Source organism: Anolis carolinensis, chromosome 1 (assembly GCF_035594765.1).
Source record: "Anolis carolinensis isolate JA03-04 chromosome 1, rAnoCar3.1.pri, whole genome shotgun sequence".
Lineage (NCBI taxonomy): Eukaryota > Metazoa > Chordata > Lepidosauria > Squamata > Dactyloidae > Anolis > Anolis carolinensis.
Genome location: NC_085841.1, coordinates 349,635,966 through 349,656,313, shown reverse-complemented (window position 1 = coordinate 349,656,313; position 20,348 = coordinate 349,635,966). Strand labels below are relative to the sequence as shown.

Here is a 20,348-nt window from a genome sequence, read left to right as displayed (position 1 = left end):
AATGGAGAGCAACACCCTTCAAGGCAATCTATTTTATGCTTTCTTTCAGCAATATAAGACCTCATACAATTAGTAAAGATAGTGATGTTAAACATTGCTTATAAGGGACCGAAACACAGTGTGAACATACAACAAAATTTAAAACAAAATTATTCAGGCTATCTGGGGGAGGAGGATAAGATTTATATTGAGACAGGATGATCCATTTGGTTGGTATTTAACTTCAGCAGATAAAGGGCTATTACTCCAAAACATTATACAGTAGAGTCTCACTTATCCAACGTTCTGGATTATCCAACGCATTTTTGTAGTCAATGTTTTCAATGCATTGTGGATATTTTGGTGCTAAATTCGTAAATACAGTAATTACTACATAGCATTAATGTGTAATGAACTACTTTATAACATGATGTTTATTTGTTGTATAACATGATGTTTTGGTGCTTAATTTGTAAAATCATACACATTGATGTTTAATAGGCTTTTTCTTAATCTCTCCTTATTATCAAACGTATTCGCTTATCCAACGTTCTGCTGGCCCTTTTATGTTGGATAAGTGAGACTCTACTGTATTATTACTGGTAGTATGAGCAGAAATCAGCACATATATGTGTGTATGCTGTCTTGCCTCCCAAAATGGACTTACAATTAAGTAGTAAAAATTCAGTGAGGGCTTAACATAAATAAAAGCATAAATTTACAGTTAGACCAAAAAAGTAAATCTAGCACCCCCTAGATTTAAAAAATTGTATCCGAAGTAAGTGAGGTCAGTTGACAAAGGCCCACCTGAATAAAAATAGGTTTTGCCTGATAGCAAAAAGGCAACAGAGAAAGAGGCAGCCTCCTCCAGTAGAATTGTTTTACAGCCTGGAAGCATCACATAAAATTATGTGAGCAGAATTCTGCTCAGACTACCTGAAATTTGGAACATCCAACAACACGGATGTCCCGATTTTCCTCCCAAGGTTCCATCAACCCCATAACAGGTGTGGCGAAAAGAATTCAATCTGCAAGAATACCCATTTCATTGATAAAAGACAGCTCTAGGTAAAATGTTCTAAATTGAAATACAGGATAGAAATACTGTAAACAATGGAACTGGTTAATGTATGATTTAGTTCACCTATACACATCAATCTCTACTCTGCTCAAGCCTCCTACTCACTTGAGCTACAGCTCCACAAATCCTCCATGCTGGCTACAGTCATTTTTCAGCCCCATTTCTGATACCGGTAGGATTCATCAAAAAATCTGTCAGCTTCCCAATTATATGTCAGCCTCCCACACTTTCTATTAGGCTCCTTAATTTGGTTAACCTCACTTAAGATTAATCCTTTTACCTAATTCACCTAAATCAGGATTGCTTAGCTACCCAATAAAAATATGAAACTTAATTGCTACTTGGTGTTAGAATCAAATAAATAACTGTCTTTTTATACCAGTTGACATTTGAAGCATGAACATTTTTGCAAGAACCAGATTAAATTGACAAGGCATCTGAGACTTGTCTCATACTAAACTGAGGCATTTTTAACACACAGATCCCTAGTGGCATAATTTCATATTCAAGTTTATTCCTGATTTAGGCCAATTTGAGACACATTAGATTAAAAGTCACGTGTGCTCTTGTATCATTTGTATTACAAATTACTAAAAATTGAGAAATAAAAGAAAATCATTGGGTTACATAGAATCGCTAATTTCAACCTGAGTAGATCCACTGGATAAACTGAATTTATGTAAGAGCTAATCTACAAAATTCAGATGAGAGCGTTGTTCCCATTATCTGCCTTCAAGCTGACTTTGGCTTATGGCAAACCTATCATGGGAACCTCTCAGCACAATTAAGAGGTCTGTCATTGCTTTCCTTGAGAAAGTGTGACTCACCCAGTATATTTCCATGATTGAGTGGGAATTCAAATTCTGGTCCTCTGAGGTCTTTGGCTAACACTCAAACCACAGTACCACACTGGCTCTAAGACAAAATTATCAACTGAATTTAAACTATCTATTATTATTATTATTATTATTATTATTATTATTATTATTATTATTATTATTATTATGACACAGCAAACTAGATTGATATGCTGGATTTCGTTTCACAAAATCACAAGTCAAACACTTCCCAAGTGTCTAGGACTGTGTGATGATGATGATGATTATTATTATTATTACATTACTGTTGTTATTATTAGAACTTCAGTGGCCTTTTTGACATATATTGTTGTCTAACTAGTGTCTCTTATCTTACGTTTGTGCACTTCTTTTTCCCTTCAAAAATTTAGTTCTGTTGTTGTTATATATGCCTTCAAGTCATTTCAAACTTATGGCAACCTTATGGCAAACCTATCATGGGGTTTTCTGAGGCTACAGTTATGGGATTCGCCCAAAATCACCCAGTGGGTTTCCATGGCTGAGTGGAGAATTGAACCCTGGTCTCCAGAGTCATAGTCCAACACTCAAACCACTACACCATGCTGGCTCTCTACATGCTGGCTCTCTACACCCAAAGGGAAAGAAGTCACGAGTGGAGTGCCGCAGGGTTCTGTCCTGGGCCCGGTTCTGTTCAACATTCTTTATTAATGACTTAGACGAAGGGTTAGAAAGCATGATCATCAAGTTTGCAGACGATACCAAACTGGGAGGGATAGCCAACACTCCAGAAGAAAGGACAGAATTCAAAACGATCTTGACAGACTAGAGAGATGGGCCGAAACTAACAAAATGAAGTTCAACAGGGACAAATGCAAGATACTTCACTTCGGCAGAAAAAATGGAATGCAAAGATACAGAATGGGGGACACCTGGCTAGACAGCAGTACATGTGAAAAAAATCTTGGAGTCCTTGTGGACAACAAGTTAAACATGAGCCAGCAGAGTGATGCGGCTGCTAAGAAAGCCAACAGGATTCTGGCCTGCATCAATAGGGGTATAGCATCTAGATCCAGGGAAGTAATGCTCCCCCTCTATTCTGCCTTGGTCAGACCACACCTGGAATACTGCGTCCAATTCTGGACACCACAGTTGAAGGGAGATGTTGACAAGCTGGAAAGCGTCCAGAGGAGGGCAACTAAAATGATCAAAGGTCTGGAGAACAAGCCCTATGAGGAGAGGCTTAAAGAACTGGGCATGTTTAGCCTGCAGAAGAGAAGGCTGAGAGGAGACATAATAGCCATGTACAAATATGTGAGGGGAAGTCATAGGGAGGAGGGAGCAAGCTTGTTTTCTGCTGCCCTGCAGACTAGGACACGGAACAATGGCTTCAAACTACAGGAAAGGAGATTCCACCTGAACATTAGGAAGAACTTCCTCACTGTGAGGGCTGTTCGGCAGTGGAACTCTCTTCCCCGGACTGTGGTGGAGGCTCCTTCTTTGGAGGCTTTTAAACAGAGGCTGGATGGCCATCTGTCGGGGGTGCTTTGAATGCGATTTCCTGCTTCTTGGCAGGGGGTTGGACTGGATGGCCCATGAGGTCTCTTCCAACTCTACTATTCTATGATTCTATGATCTATCCCTGTTGAAATTCAATTTATTTGATTTTGCCTGGACATTTAATCACTGTTACACTGATTGATTAGGTCTGTTGATATCTTGATACCCGTGCTTGGTTGAATTGAGTAGCAGATTATAAATTCACAATTTGAACTATCTTTTCCGAGATGACACTAGCAATTAAAAAAAACTAAAGCACATCAAAGTGATAGGCTTAAGCATCCTCTTCAATTTTCCTATTCCCTACTGTAAACATTCAGGTTTACTTCTTATTGGGGGAAAAGCACAAAAAAGATAGGTGAGTGAGCTTGCACACACATGTAGAACTGTGTGTTACATCTAGGTTGGGTCTGATCAGAGGTCACTGAGTGGTTTAGGAACTCATCACAGGAGGTGGTTGAGAATTCACCCGAGGAGATGAGAAATAAGAATGGGCTTAACAAGTTTTACCACTCCTGAATAAAGCATACATTGGGAAAGAGAAGGTTATTTGAGAAGGTGATGAAGAAATCATTTATGGTTTAAGGAAAATTAAGAGAGCACAAGGTGCCAGGGACAGATAAAGGACAGGCATTCAAGATTTAATAGCTATGCCCTATTCAAAAGAAAGAAACAGAATTTTAGTATTAAAAAAACCCCAAATAGCAGCATTTTACGTCACGGCAAAAGCTACTCAATACAATAGAAAAAGGGGATAAAATAGTTCTATTTAGAGAAGTTATGTTATGTTGTTGGTGTTTTGAAATGTCACAGGGCCACCGAACTAAATTTGAGAAGAGTCTACGAGGGCTTTGTGTAAACTAGGAGGCTGGATTGTACTCTGACAGACCATGTTTCATATCAACTCAACAGACAACTCCTCAGGGTTCCATTTTATGAAATGACATATATTGGCTATTGATTTTTCTGGCAGCAGCCAGAAAGCATATTTGCGAGCCAGGTCTTAACGGAAAGCAGTATTGACAGCCTAAAGAGTTTGCTAGAAGACAGAAAAAAGCAAGACATATTGCCCAAGAGATGAGGAACTATGCCCAAAAGCAATACTAGATTCTTGATTTCAAGGTGAAAGTAAAAGTAAAATGAAATAAAATAAAAGGGAGGACTTCCCACAGATTAATGTGCTTTGCAGTCTCTACAGATATGAACTGACATTGGCAACCCAATAATACAAATATGTGAGAATGTGATTACTCAAAATGAGGACAATGGGATCATACATTCACCAACAGATTATATTCATTATAACAAAACGTCCACACTGCTAGGGATAATTATCTGAAATGAAAAGGACAATATCCCTGCAGGCCATGTTAACATGTTAATTTGAACAAATTAATGTTGAAGTAGTGCTATTTGTACTCCCTGCAACAGCAGGTTGCAACAATAGTGAACCACTGCTAACCTAATGCTTGGAACTGAAGGATCAACTTCTTAAAGCAACTGTGCTAAAACCTCAACTGAGAAAAATTACATGGAGACTGGAACGTTTCCTTCCCTGTGAAGGGATAACAGCTCTGGAAGGATCGCAAGAAATAATGCTATATTCTTAACAACCATTAGCCAAAATTGATGCAGCTTGAAAGGCTTCAGAAGAAAATAAGATCAATTTATGGAGGTTAGGTTCATCACTGGGAGGATGAGCATATTATCTTCAGAGCCTTCAAGATCAGAGGAAGCAGCACAGTTGCTGGTAAAGTTGCTGGTAAATATAAGCATGTTGTGACCTCATATTATGTCTTTGGGCTTCCCAATGGTGAATTTCCCAGCATGCCTTTGGGACAATTCTGCTGGGCTTTTCTTACATTCTTACGAAAAAGCAGCCTGTTATTTAACGTAGAAGCTAAAGAACAATCAACAGGGGAAACAGAGCTATATGCCTTCAAGCTGTGTTTGTTAGCCATACCTTTGATCTCATCTTGTAATGAAATTGATTAATTGGTTAGAGTTGGACAACATTGAGAATCTAAAATAAGTTATTCTTTCTTTGCACTGTGTATACTTCTGAGAAATTCCAAAGAGTTACTTCTGATGGGCACCTCTTATCCCACACAAAGCTCCTCCCCAGACTCTGAAAAAGTTTCAACAAATTTCTCCAGGGGAAGCTACCACCATTAGCCCACACAAGGATAATATATAAAACAAACAAATTTTTCACTCAAAACTATGGCTATATTATTAGGGTTTGTAACACTTACTCAATATCAGGAGTTAGAGGACCTGAATTAGAAAGCAACAAAGGTAAGGGTCAATTGTTTGGCCCGCACGCCACAGATTCAATTCAAATCAAGGGCTGCCATTTTGATGGGGAAGAAAGTTCTGGATTTATTTTTAAAGAAAACATGGCCAGCCAATCAGGTGTAAAGATGTCAATGATATCACATCTAGTTGAGGTCTAAGTATTAATAATATTAGGGTCTAAATACCCTAAAGAAACCAGATCCCATCATATCCTGGAAGCTAGGCAGGGTCTGATTAATACAAACAGTTCCGAAGATACAAACACCCCCCCCCCCCCCGGTGTTTGTTTTGCTGCCTGTGCCATTGTTCATCTCACTTTCTGTCCCTGTGATAATTAGATTTTGGAAATGTGGCACAAGGATTGGTGATAAAGCTTCAATGGAGGCACCTTTTCCCCAAGATAACTCTTCCAGAAGAGAATTTCCCTTACGAGGGGTATATTTCTCTCACTTCCTGTTGTCTCATCCATTTGTAAGTCAAATATTTGCAACTTGAGGACTGCCTGTACTTGGATGTGAGGTCATCAACAAATATCTGGCATGTTGTAAGCTCATTTCAGAAGAAGGAACTGGCAAAACCACCTTTAAGTATTTCTTGCCTAAGAAAACCCTGTGAAATTCATGGAGTCACCATAAGTCAACATGTAACTTGAAAGCACACACACATACACACAACACACACATTAATGTTGTGTTTTTCTGCCATTTACCAGCTTACCTGTAAAATGGAAAAGATAAAGGGCAAGGACATCTATGTTTGAACAGAAAAGAAAACGTAACAGAAGAATGAACAGTGATGCAGTTCCAACTTGATGCAGTGAAATATGGATTCTTCAACCTACAGGGAAAAGAAAGCCAATTTATATTCACTTCCAAAATTCAGACAGCTTTAACAATAACATAAATTACAATAAAATCACAGAACACTCTGTGGAGAAAACAATCAGACCACATGAATATCCCCCATAAAAATTCACAAGTATGCTCATTTCTTATTACTCTCCCCTTAAATAATTATTTTTGTACTGCATTGACTACAGAAATCTTGCCAAGATATTATGAGGCTTAATTTAAAATGTCCCCAATCTTATCCTTTATATTTATTGGTTTAAAATGCTATATAGATATTTTTATCAGAAGAGTTTCAAAATCTTGTAGACTTGCATGCAAGCAAAGAAAAATTAATTAGAGCCATCTATTACATACATTGTCATGAAAATGTATTTCTAAATGGGAAGAATCTATTGTACCTTGGTAAAGGCTGTATTTGGGGGTAAAATTGCATCAACTCACTTCCCTATCAAGCCTGAAATGACATTCAAGTTTAGAAATCACGAAAAACAATGAAATAGACTCTTTTTGACTTGAGTTCCTGATGTTATCAACTGTACACAACTGCCTTAGAGGCAAACACGCAATCCATGAATCTGTTGTCTATTTCTAATCCCTAAGAGACCCTCACCATACTAAGAATAAAAGTTAATTTGAAGAACACTACACTGTGAAAATGGAATGCAAGGATTTGCCAACACTTTTGCACCCTGTTGTTATTTTTTAATTGGAGGACTCTTAACTCAGAGAAGTAGCTTAGCTCTATTTTATTTATTTCCAATATTTCTACCCCGCCCTTCTCCCCGAGGGGACTCAGGGAACTCTAGGAACTGGTTCTAAAAAATGTTGAAACAAAAGAGAAGCTTGAGATACAGCCCACCATCTTTCACTGCCCTAGAATGAAGAGACCAGCAGACCATCTGATTTTGCTCTAACTTTCGAAAGCAACAATTCCAGTGGAGCAAAGGAAGCTATAGTTCGACTAGTCTATATTATTCTGCATAGAATGATAAAAAGATTTTGCAGACTAAAACTTTTTTATTCAGACAGGCCTTCAAAGTTGAAGGTGTTTAAGATCTAGTCGGGGGTGCTGTGGTTTTTAACTCTGAATATGTTTTTGATGGATTTTAACTGTGAATGTTTTAGTGCTGCTCGTATTTAAGTCTATTTTAATGTTTGTATATTTGCATATTTTAAATTGTATACTAATGCTTTTATGTCAAGCTGCTTTGAGTCTCCTTTGGTAAGATAAAGCAGGGTATTAATAAATATAATTATCATCATCATCATCATTTTCAGGCTGAGCTGATGGAGAAGCTATGCAATACACTGCTAGAACAATGCTGCTCAAAATGGTGATCCCTATTAATGTGCTGGTCTGAGATGCCAGTTGCTGGTCACTGGCAAGGGGGAAAAACCCCACAATTTTAGTCAATAGGCACTAATGTGGTTACTAGTCCCTGGCTGATTGATGTGCTAGAGCAGTTTTGCTGGAAAATTGATAACCTATACATGCAAGGACCTTTCTGATGGCCTCAACATGCTACTATCTTATATAAAAAGATGAAATAGGGCAACAACATCCAAAAATGTCATAGAAGAATGGATTTAATTTTACAGCTATTAGAGTTTCAAGCTCACTCTTAGTTTCCAAGCATATTCTCCACTAACAACTCTCCTCAAATTTAGCTAGTACTTGTTAGTCATGATATACATCGCATAGAAGGCCAATGTACACTTTTCCATCACTGCTTGTTACGTTTCATTATTGATACTGGCATAAGAGGGAAGAATAGTGGGGATAGGTTTAGGAAGAAGGCTTCACACAACATCTGTATTCCAGAACCTGGAAAAAAGGTAGCCCTGAAAAAATGACCGTTCCAAACTCTGTACTCTTCACAATCATGCATGAATCCTAGAATCCTACTTCCTACAATAAATTGAACATTGCCCCCATATAGAGCTACAGCATCTTGAATAGCATCTTGAAGTTGAATAACCCCAGACTTAATTCCCCATTCCAATGAAATCAGAGTCACATGGCTTCCATCAACAGGACCATGACAGATCTCATATCTCTCCCTCCTCGGAAACTATCAGGCCTTCAAAACCTGGTGCATAAGTCTTTAATTTCTATTGGAAACAGATTGGTGGATGGGTATTCCAGATAGGGAAATCTGCATCAAGTATTTGTCATTTTTGTTGGAAACATCTTGCATTATAGGAACACTGAGAAAAAGGGACTAGAAGGCTTGCAAAATGTATATGTCTACAACAGCTTTCAATATGATGCCAAAATGTACTTTGTACTTGGCAAGCATATCAGAACAGACTTGTTTTAATTAAAAATTGGCCACAGTATTACTAACAGCACAGTTACATCGATAATTCTAGAACAAGAATGATAGGTAGAGGGATGGAGGTTATGAAAGGAAATCACAAGATCATGCGATTGTGCAGTATCACTGCTTTGCATATCTGTTTCGCAGCATCTTTTGGGAAAGTCCATGATGAAGACATGCTTCCAAGGCCATGAATGCAAAATTAACAGCTACAAGCTGCAAAATAGAAAAAATCACACTTAACACTAGTAGAATCTGAGTTCAAAGGGTCTTGTTTCACAATAATGTAATACCTTAATTTTGCTCTATTTGCACATTTAGTCAGAACCACTTTTGGTAAGGGAAACAGCTCAAACTGTCACAAGAAATGCATCTTCGCTGCTTGACTAAAAAAATGAAAAGATACATCAGGCTACTATGCAAATTGCAAAGCCTGATGTTATGTTTAAGAATGCTGTGAACTGAAAAAGTGAGCCTGAACAAGTGTTTTAGCTTGTTTTAGTTATTATATGTTATTATGTTATGTTATTATTGGTTTGTTGCATTTTGTGTGATATATTTTGGTATTGAATGTTTACCATGGGTTAACCGCTCTGATACAGCAGTATATAAAGTTTGTTGTTGTTGTTATTAGCTTTTGCAAGACTGAATTAAATGCTTGCAAAAAAAAACCCTGGCAAGTCTTGTAAATTACAGGCAGTCTTCCATATCCATAGATTCTGTATCCACTGATTCAACCATCAATAGATTGAAAATATTCACACACCACACCGCAAAAAATATTCAAAAAGCAAACCTTAATTTTGCCATTTTATATAAGGGACACCATTTTACTACACTACTGTATGTTATGGAACTTGCAGATCTAGTTACTTTAAATGAATTCAAGTCTTCCGGACCAGATTAACAGCAACCAAGGATTATCAAAGAACTTGCAGATGTCTTCTCAGAACCTTAGGCTGGATCTTCACTGCCCTATATCCCAGCATCCGAATGTATGAGTCTACACTGTCAGATAATCTGGGATACCCAGATAATCTGGGATCAGATCCTGGGATATAGGGCAGTGTAGATCCAGCCTCAGTTGATTCCATCAGGAATAGCTCTTACAATAAAAAAGTCTCTCCTAATGTTGAAGTAGAATCTGTTTTCTTGTAATTTGGACCCATTGGTCTGTATTCTAGTCAATGGACCAGCAAAAAACAACCCTGCTCCATTTTCTATATATCATCCCTTCAGAGAATTTAAGATGACTATCATGTCACTTCTCAAGACTTCTCAATGTTAAGGACAATGACTGATCTGATATCACCCAGTCACTTTCGTGGCTTGTTATAGATTGGAACCGAGAACCAAAGTGAGATAGCTGAATACCTTAAAGATTTTATGATCCTTCAGCGTAAATTCAGTTCTACAAACCTGTATTTTAGCCTATTGATTCTTCAGGTTTCCTCCTTTCTATAGTCATCAATGTCTACATAAAGTCAAGTTTTATTATCTGAATATCAATACACATTGAAGCATCTGTGAGATCTGGTTCCCCTTTTCCTTTAGTTTACCAAAACCTTTCTAAAGCATTTCTAACTAAAACCGAATGAAGAAATTTGTATGGGAGGTTTCTGCTTCCTTATTGAGGACTTAAGCTGTTGTAGTCAACACAGCTTTTGTCACAGTTGACATTTCTTTTCTTGCTGTCCCTCAGCAATTTTCCCTTTGAAGAACACCTTCAGTCACTGCTGTGAAAAACAAACAAATCTAGCAATATTGCTCCTTCTCTGGCACTGTCCATCACAAAAAGCTTACTCTGGAAACTTAAGCTTATTAATTGAAAACACAATTATTGGTCTTAGCAGTGGTTCTCCAACTGGGCAGTAGGGAATAGAAGGATATAATTTTCTAGAGGCTGCTGAGCACAAAATGTCATCCCACATTTTAGTTCTAATGATTGCCTTTGAATGAAATTTAATTCACATTGTGGGCAGAGGTTAGGCCCCCTTCCCCTACTTAGTCCCGCCATATAACTGTATGGAGCTACAGGTACAGTGGCAAGTTTTCAATACTCCCAATTACTTGGCTTGATGTTCCGAGTGTGAACATTTTAGGTTACAGTTCATGCCAACAGATATAGTGGGGCTTTTTTCTTCTGACCAGCAAGTTCCCTTTCAACGTTTTGGCTTGAAGAACAAAAGAATTTTTAACTGAAATGAGTACGTTCTAGGGAATGAAACAGTTGAAATTCTTCAAAGAAAGCCTTGATCCTTCCCCTAGTTTATACTAAGCTTACAATACTCCCACTAACGAATGCACTTAAAACAAAAAGGATGCATCAATGAGAGGAGCACACTGAGAGATTTTATCTGAGGTTAATGTGTGTTTCCTTGCACTTGCCTTGGAGCAAAAAGGAGAGTGCTCAATCATTTTGTATAGACCTACAATATTTTTCATTCCTTTTACATAAATAGCCCTACTGACATATATGACTGTGGGGCCTTGGCAATTCTTTGACCAGGAGAACTTCTAAAGCCTGGAGTAGAGCTGGAAGCCTAGGTCTCCTCCATGCGAAACAGATTAAAGTTGCTGATTGGTGTAAATTATTCCATTCTGTTCTAAGGAAGACAAATTAAGCCTGGCCACATTGATCCATAACCTGATTACTGCTACAAGTACCATAACAGGACTCCTCTGTAAGGAAACTCCAAAGCTTTAAGAAGTGAGAAAAGATCCTGTTTGAGTTTGGAAACTAAGCAGAGTCAGTACTAATTAGTACACTTCTGGGGTACCACCAATAAATGCCAGGTGCTGTAGACTATGTTTTGGACAACTGAAGTGGCAAAACCATATCTAAATATTCCTTGGCTAAGAAAAACCTATGGGATTCATGGGGCCACCATAAGTCAACAAACATCCTGAAGGCAACTGTACACATAGAGATGCACACCTGTGCTGAAAGATGGATACACATTCAACATGCTGAGTTTAATTTACCTGAAAATTTGCTTTTGGACCCAACTGGCATATTGGGCTTCAACTGTTACAAACTTTAAAATGACTTACAATATTCACATCCTTTAAAGACTGACTCATCTCATCAATAATAGCTTAGTCAGAAAGATTACAGTATTCGTACCATTTTTGAAAGAAGAAAATTTATATAAGGCTTTTGTTGTTTTCAAAGGAAAACCTGGAAACTTATCTCAAAGTTCTCAATAGGTGGCTTTATTTCAGAAAACCCCTAGTGTGTTATGGCCCAAATATATTTCTATGTTTTTTTTCAGGGGTTACATAAAAAACATACATATACATATAAAAGGACAATACATAATTATATAAACTGTTTCTAGCTGCAAAAATCTCCTATCAGTGTGTATAGACTTTAAACAGGGTACAATGATTGGAACATAAATGATTTGATATACAGTATTACGTGTCTCTTGTTGCTGACTGCTATCAAGTCAAGTTCGACTTATTATAACCTTAAGAATAAGAGACCTCCAAATATACTCATTATCAATAATCCTGCTCAGGTTTTGCAAATTTTTGATTTCCTTAATAGAGTCTATGCACCTCTAATGCTTCCTTCCTCTTTTCCTCTTTTAACTCACTATGCATTGCTGTATTTTTAAGGAGTCATGTCTTCTCAATGTTCTCTGCTTTTTAACACCTTTGCCAGGTGAAGAAGCCAGTGAAGTTTTCAAAGCTTGCATAATGTATTTTATACCTTGAGGATGACCCAATAAAGGTATCACTGGTTGTGGATTTTGGATTTGTTATTTAATGTCTTCTCATGCTATCTTCAAAGTATTCATATGCGTATTTTATTACATAATTAGGTGTTGCCCTTTCAAATTTCAAATGTATATTTATATGTTTTATGTAGCTTCTGAAGGTGGCCATTGAAATAAATATGATATATTGAAATATATATCACATTATGATTCTCCTAAAATAAAACAATTATCCACGGCTGTAGCCGGGGAGGCTACAGGTTTCAGATTTTTTTTAAAAAAAAAAAAACCCTGTTTTATTCATGAATTTTAACTGATTAACCAAATCCCCATTAGTGTGCACTGAAGTTTATCTGTCTTGGGTATCCACTCAAGTTTATTTAGTCAAAACCTGAAAAGGTCTCCTTGTTAGGAACTGTTTCTTGCTTTCCAGCAACAAAATCAATATTCCATTTTGAAGTGGAAAACATAGTAAAAGGACTAAGTTAGTTTATAACCATACTCTTTACAGTGCAGAGAAGCAGAAATTAAAATAGAGAAAGTGACCTACTATTTTAAATTATATAGATTAGGGGTGGAAACAATAATACTCATAGCTGTGATCATATGATTTTGTCTAGGACTAACCAGTGTGAACCTAGAATATTTTTCCATTCCAGTTACCAAAAATTGCACAGCAAGGACTGTGTACTGAAGAACAACCCTATCAATTACAGAAAATAACTTCTGTCAAGGAGCAAATCTAATTGACCTTATGAAATCTGCAACACCCCTGTTTCAGAAAACAACATGTCTGCTCTATTTATATTGAATGACAAATAAGGAACTTTCTTCCTGTACATTTCCTCTTATATCCTTAAATACTGCTTTTTTGTTATAACTTCAGATAACATCTTTTCAGACTTATTTGTTTTTAATATAGAAAAGTATGTAGTATATACAGTGCTGCCTGGATCCATATCTTATACCCTAAAATAGAGCTTTATGCACCCTCTTAGAGACCTTTTAAAGGAATCTTATGAGGAATCAGAGTTTGTCCTGTTTACCTGCCCCCTTTTAAGCCTAAAAATAACAGCAATTTCATGGCCCTTTCCTAGTTTTCTGTTTTCTCTCCCCCAAGAAACTTAGCAGCCATATATCAAGATAGCCCTCCTTTGTTATCCAGTACTGCTCAAAGTCAGTACCTAATACAGTACAGTCTCGCTCATCCACTTATCCAACGTTCTGTATTATCCAACGCAGTCTGCCTATTAGTAGTCAATGTTTTTGTAGTCAATGTTTTCAGTACATTGCGATGTTTTGGTGCTAAATTAGTAAATACAGGAATTGCTACATAACGTTACCATGTATTGAACTGCTTTTTCTGTCGATTTGTTGTAAAACATGATGTTTTGGTGCTTAATTTGTAAAATCATAACGCAATTTGTCATTTAATAGGCTTTTCCTTAGTCCCTCCTAATTATCCAACATTTTCGCTTATCCAAAGTTCTGCCAGCCCATTTATGTTGGATAAGCAAGATTCCACTCACTGTACAAGGCTTCTATGCAGAACACTGAGAAAAACAAAACTGTCCCTTTTTTAGCCTGCAAATACAAAACTATATGCTAGGTGGAGCTAAGTCAATGAAGAATAAAAGAGATCAAGTGTAGCTGAAAAAGTAGACCAAAGATCGAAAGTGCAGTACATGGCTATAATTTAGATATGGCAAATGAACAAGATGTCAGAAGCTGTAGTGTTAAAAGGTGAGGAAAGTTCCATACACAGCAATGTTATGTTGTAATTACTGTATTTATGAATGTAGCACCAAAATATCACGATATATTGAAAACATTGATTACAAAAATGGCTTGGATAATCCAGAAGCTTGGATAAGCGAAGCTTGGATAAGTGAGACTCTATTGTACATACATACAGCTTATCTGTCCGAACGTGTCTCCCACTACGACCCACCTCGAAGTTTAAGATCTTTAGGTGAGGCCCTGCTCTTGCTCCCGCAAGCCTCACAAGTGCAGCTGGCAGGGACGAGAGACAGGGCCTTTTCAGTAGTGGCTCCCCGCCTATGGAACGCCCTCCCTAGCAAAGTCAGGCAGGCTCCTTCCCTCTTATCCTTTCGTAGGAAAGTTAAGACCTGGTTGTGGGACCAGGCCTTTGAACAACAATAGCAGCATTAACTATTATTATGTGTGCTGGAACTCAAATGACAGACTCGTATTTTTAGACCTGATTGAACCCATCTGCTTATTTATTATTATATTTTATGAATGTTGTTGTGATTAATTAGTTAACTACTTTAAATTGATTTGCGCTGTATTTTATATTTTTATAAATGTGTGTTTTATTGTAAGCCGCCCTAAGTCCCCTGTTGGGTGAGAAGGACAGGATACAAACATTGTAAGTAATAAATAAATAAATAGCATCTAACAACACTACAAAGCACTCCTGCTTTCATGTCTCCTCCACTCCACTGATTTAACTTTGCAATCTTACCCGTATGACTGCTGGATCCTTTCCCCATCTCCCCACTCTTTTTAATCATAGCATTAGTACCTTAGCCACATCCTCTTTTATTACCTTTCATTTGCTGCTTCATGAATTTTTAAAGGCAACGTTTCAGAGAGCCCACTCTTGTTTTGTGGCCTTTTAAAAAAAAATTCCTGATGAGTTATGGCAAGCCTTTGTATTTTGTTTCCAGAACCCCGCACAACGGAATTTTCACCTCTTGATTACAACCTAGTAAAATGACAACCAAACAGATTCACATTCTCAGACTCCACAAGTGTGGCTATCCACTCTTTTTTTTTTTTTTTTTTTTTTTTTTGCTTGAAAGAACCCTTCCCCTAGGTTGGGGAAATTCAACTTAAAATCCAGAACTGCAACTTGGACAACAACCAAAAACGTTAAGGCACTTTTATGAATTATGACTGCCACAGACACATGCATAAGATTCTATTTCATTATAGATTCAAAAATTGGAATGCCACATAATTAGGACAGAAATCCCACGTACACCTTTGAATGAGTAAAAATACCATTCTATCACTCAATTTCTCTTGGAATCTGCATTTTACTGTATATTTCATACCTACCAGGGCGCAAAATGTCAACCGGACTGAGGGAATTTGTGTGGCGTATACGATGTACTGCTCACTTTGTATGCCCTTATGATGGATCATCTCTCCAGGTTGGCTCTGTCCCTTTCTCCCTCTCAATCACTCTCTGGCTTGAGTACTTGTGACTCAAGGTGACCCCTACGTGGACAACTGGGTGTATTGTTTTCTGGATTTGTTGTAAAACCTGTGACAAGAGCATTTAAATTTACATTCTATTCTTACTGTAATGTAATCTTTGTATTTTATACTAATGTATTTTAATATATTTTATTGTAGATATTTTATGCTGATGTGTTTTGACTGTGTTGCTCCCTGCCTCGAACGGCTGGTAACATTATTACTATTATTATCTCCATCCTGATCACTATCATCTTGTTGATCTATCAAACTTAGTAATAAAAGACATACAATTGCAAAAAAAAAACAAACCCAAAACAATAAAGAAAAAGAATTTTATTAAGAATCATTTAGATCACATATTAACCCCTGACTATTTAATCATTTGCAGCTCCCCAAAACCCTATTCAGTTTCCTTAGTTGACTGTCCTATCTCTATTACAGCTTTTCTCAATATCTTTTCCCTATCTGCCTTGTATCAAAGACAAGCATCATTTTTGTATAGTTTTTCGCCCATAATTTCCCACTTCATGCCATTTTCTGGGCTGCAATGCTTGCCCAGCCCCTTCCGTCATAGCCTCTATTATTGGCTTTCTGCTTCCATCACTAATGTGCAGTTGAGTATAATAGATTTTGCACTGCTCCTTAATGCGAAGTTGGTTGTTAGGTACACAAAAAACTTTGATACAAGGCCAGAAACTAGTGTAATTGCTGTTGATGTCACAAACTGTGATAATTACTGAAAGCAAGGGAAAAATTAGCTCCTCTAAATAAGGATGGTAGAATGAGAAGGACACTGAGCTCTCCCAGCACCATCTCTTTAGCCTACACAACTCGAATATCCTTTATCAGAAATGTTTGGGACCAGAAGTGTTCTGTTTGTGCATGAAACCATTATGCATTGAACCATTTGAATGTAAAGGTGTCACTACGTCAGCCACCATGTGGCCAATTTTGGATTTTGAAGGATTTGGGATTCTGGACACAGTTTATATACTCACAAACAGTCCAGACCAAGAACTAAGTAGGACAAAAATACAGGCTAAGAAATGCATTGAATATTATTACTGAAACTATAATGATGTCTGATATTGACTTGTTACTAAACCAGCAGGGGTAGTTACTTATTTGATCAAACCTGAAACGTTTGCTCTGCAACCTCAAGCACATTTTCAGCAGGAAGAGCTACAACAAATAAGCAATGATTAAACCAAAGTAAAATGTGAAGATCCATGGAACTAGCTGCATGAGCCCATGAGGACCTTACACTTGTTTGTCCCCTAATGCTAGTCCCCCATGATAGCTACCTGATTACAGAAAGCACGGGGGTTTATGATATAATACGAGAGGAAGTGATTGTTAAGGTTGAGAAGAATATCTTCTGGAGCAGTAATGGAAACATAGCAAACGAACTACTCTGGCCTTGGAGGAAACTGTGAGAAAACGGTTGGGTCATTTTATCATATGTGGTAGTCTTGTAAAAAGGCTCAGAAATATTGGAGTCAAATACATATAATGTCAGAAGGAATTGTAAAAACTAAAATTACAATAAAACCAGAGTTTTAATTCGTTGGGGATGTTAGATGATCACCTAGAGCAGTAGTTCTCAACCTGTAGGTCCCCAAATGTTTTGGCCTTCAAGTCCCAGAAATCCTACCAGCTGGTAAACTGGCTGGGATTTCTGGGAGTTGTAGGCCAGAACATCTGGGGACCCACAGGTTGCAAACCACTGACTTAAAGAGAAAACATGGAAGACTACTATTTGATTATGACAGAGAGAATAGTCTTCACCAGAAATGGAAATACTCCTGTATCTTGATGTATGAAAATTGACTTTTGAAGATATGTGAGCTGAGGTGGACAAATTGACGATGTTGATTTATTTCCTTGACAAACCTCAAGAAAGACTGAAGATGGTTTTCCGACTTAGATGAGGTGAATGTAGAAGCATGCAAAGTAGAAGGGTGGATATATAAGAATATTTCAAGGGAACAGTAAATGAAAACCAAGAGAAGAGAGTGTGAGACTTATAGATTATTTTTTCTATTCTATGTGTAGGGTATGTTTAGTAGGGTTGTATGGAGTGGTAGTGGTTAGAATTATTGTTTTAGATTGAGTTTGAGAGTTGTTCTGGGTTTATTTTTTATATTAAGAAAATGTATTTTAATAAGGGGTCCTTTTGTTTTGTGAAATCTGTCTTTCTGTATATGTGTTTGTTTGATTGTATGTTTGTTTCTCTGAATAAAAAACCTAGGTCGACTTATCCAACAGCCAAGGTGAGTACTGTACCTTATGCCTTATCAAAAAGAGGAATCATCCCCTTCTCTGAGCAGAGTGCTGAAAAGCAAGAGCTTAGTCTGTCCTAGAACTGAAAAGAAGCACCAACACCTTCTACGCTCTCCACTGTTTCTGACCTTTTTGCACAACTTGATGGAGAAATGGTGGTGGTGGCAGCCAAGAGCTGCTTTCCCCTCTCTGCAGAATCACTGCCAACTTATACACAGGTTATACCAAAATCCATAATTTTGACCCCAAAACCTACTCTCAACTTATACACAAAGCCAATTTATACGTGAGCATACACAGTAATGCTCTCCACCGCGGCCTTTCCTTGTTATGTGTTATTTGCCTTCAAGTTGTCTGTCAACTTATAGCAATCCCATGAATTTCATAAGATTTTCAAAGGTGGGTTTAACAATTCCTTCCTCTGAAATGTAGCCTGTATTGTACCAAATTAACAATTTGCAAACCACCTTGAGAGCCTTTCTGGCTTAAGGCTGAAGCACAAATACAATAAATAAATAAAAATCTGCCAGTATTGCTTTTAGCACATTGAGATATTTTTTTAATCAAGTCATTTCCATGGCATTAATGAAGAAATTTATGAATGTTCATTAAGTTCTTCTTTTTTTCCAACAGGCTTTTGGAAACTGATTTCCTTAGTTTGGGATTGCCCTCTTTATCCATTCTATTTTTATAGGATTTTTACTCCTTAGCCATATATAGTCTTAGGTGTATGCCTCCTCCAACACTTTAATGGGATAATAGTCCCTGGTACCTACTTCTTTCCTAATCTGTACTTTACAAAACTATTTGCACTTTTCTGGCCCACTACCCCTTTTAGGAGCCAACCCACGTTTTTATCAAAGTGTGTTTATTGTTTATTGGTATATGTGATTTTATTTGTTTATGATTTGTTTTTATTGTTGAGTTTTATATTGCTTATTGTCTGGGCTTGGCCCCATGTAAGCCGCCCCGAGTCCCCTCGGGGAGATGGGGCAGGGTATAAAAATAAAATTATGATTATATTATTATTATTTTTAAAATGGGCCAAACAAAAATTTCAGCCAGCCAGTTTCCCTTTCTCTCAGTTTTGTAAAATCCCAAGTACCTTCTGCTGATTTTAGAAAGAAATCAGCACATTTCAAAAAGTTCTCCTCAGAAAAAAAGCACACAAAATTCTCACCCATCTGTATACTGAATTAATCAAAATCCTTTTAATGGACTTAAGCAACTCAATCATACTCCTGCCATATAATTAAAGCACGGAATCTTTTTTTATTATTATTAATAGATGGGGGATTTGGGGAATTGTAATTTTTTTAAAAAGTCTTTTCAAATCTCTCAAGAAATATCATTTAAAAAAAAAAAGGTAAGTGTGCCATTGAATCAGACTACTGTTTTATTTATAGAATCCCTATTCCTTCTTCAGGGCCAGGAGTCAGTGCTACCAAATACTAATGGGATAATAGTACTGGTTGCCAACCGAAGTTTGAAGCCAGGGACTTTAAAATAAAATGCATTAGACAGCCGTTGGACGTATAATGTCCCTCCTCCCCTAATTTTTAAGGCAATCAAACATGAAGCCCTCCCTAAGCTGCTCTTGCAATACAGTCAGAGCCACTTAAAAGTCTGTGGGGATTTCTGCTGACGGGGATTTGTCTGGTGGCATTACAAGCTATACAAGGAAGTGAAAGATATGCAGGATGCATATAAGTAGCAGCTTCTAACTGGGAAACTGCCAGATCAAAAGGTATCCAGAGGACATCCGCCATTTTGCATCCTGCCAATCATACAGCATTGTGGAGGCTAAGGGAATAGACGATAATAAATGCGCTGCCTCAGCTACATCTATTTTAGCTGGTGTTAATCAGGATTCCCAGGTTTCTTCAAATAACCTGTTTTTAAAATAAGACTTGAGTCTCAGGGTGAAATTCCGCTGGTGCTTTAGAGTTGGTTTGATCATCAGCTTGGATTCATTTTCATCAAATCAAATTAGGAATAATCAATCGCCTCTTAAAATATGCTAAATGATAGTATACAAAGCCATTAAACATACCCTATTTTTTTAATCAACTCAAAAAAAAAACCTGTGTCAACTTTTCTACAGGTCAAAATGGCAACGGTACTTTAACTCTTATAAAAAAAAGGTTCCAAAATCCATGGAATGCTCAAGTCCTATTGCAGACATTAACAAAATAAAATGGCAA

At 37.3% G+C, this 20,348-nt stretch overlaps 1 protein-coding gene across 6 annotated transcripts in view; it reads right to left on the bottom strand.

Annotated features, from left to right (window-relative positions):
- traf3 (TNF receptor associated factor 3) overlaps window positions 1–20,348 on the bottom strand; it is a 105,721-nt gene that overhangs the window by 48,376 nt on the left and 36,997 nt on the right. For 4 of the 6 annotated variants that reach the window (XM_062968499.1, XM_062968501.1, XM_008115748.3 and 1 more), the window contains one exon: window positions 6,451–6,570. The exons of the other annotated variants lie outside the window; for them this stretch is intronic. The gene's annotated coding sequence lies outside the window, so the exon portion shown is untranslated. The remainder of the gene's footprint in view (window positions 1–6,450; window positions 6,571–20,348) is intronic. 6 annotated transcript variants of the gene reach the window in all.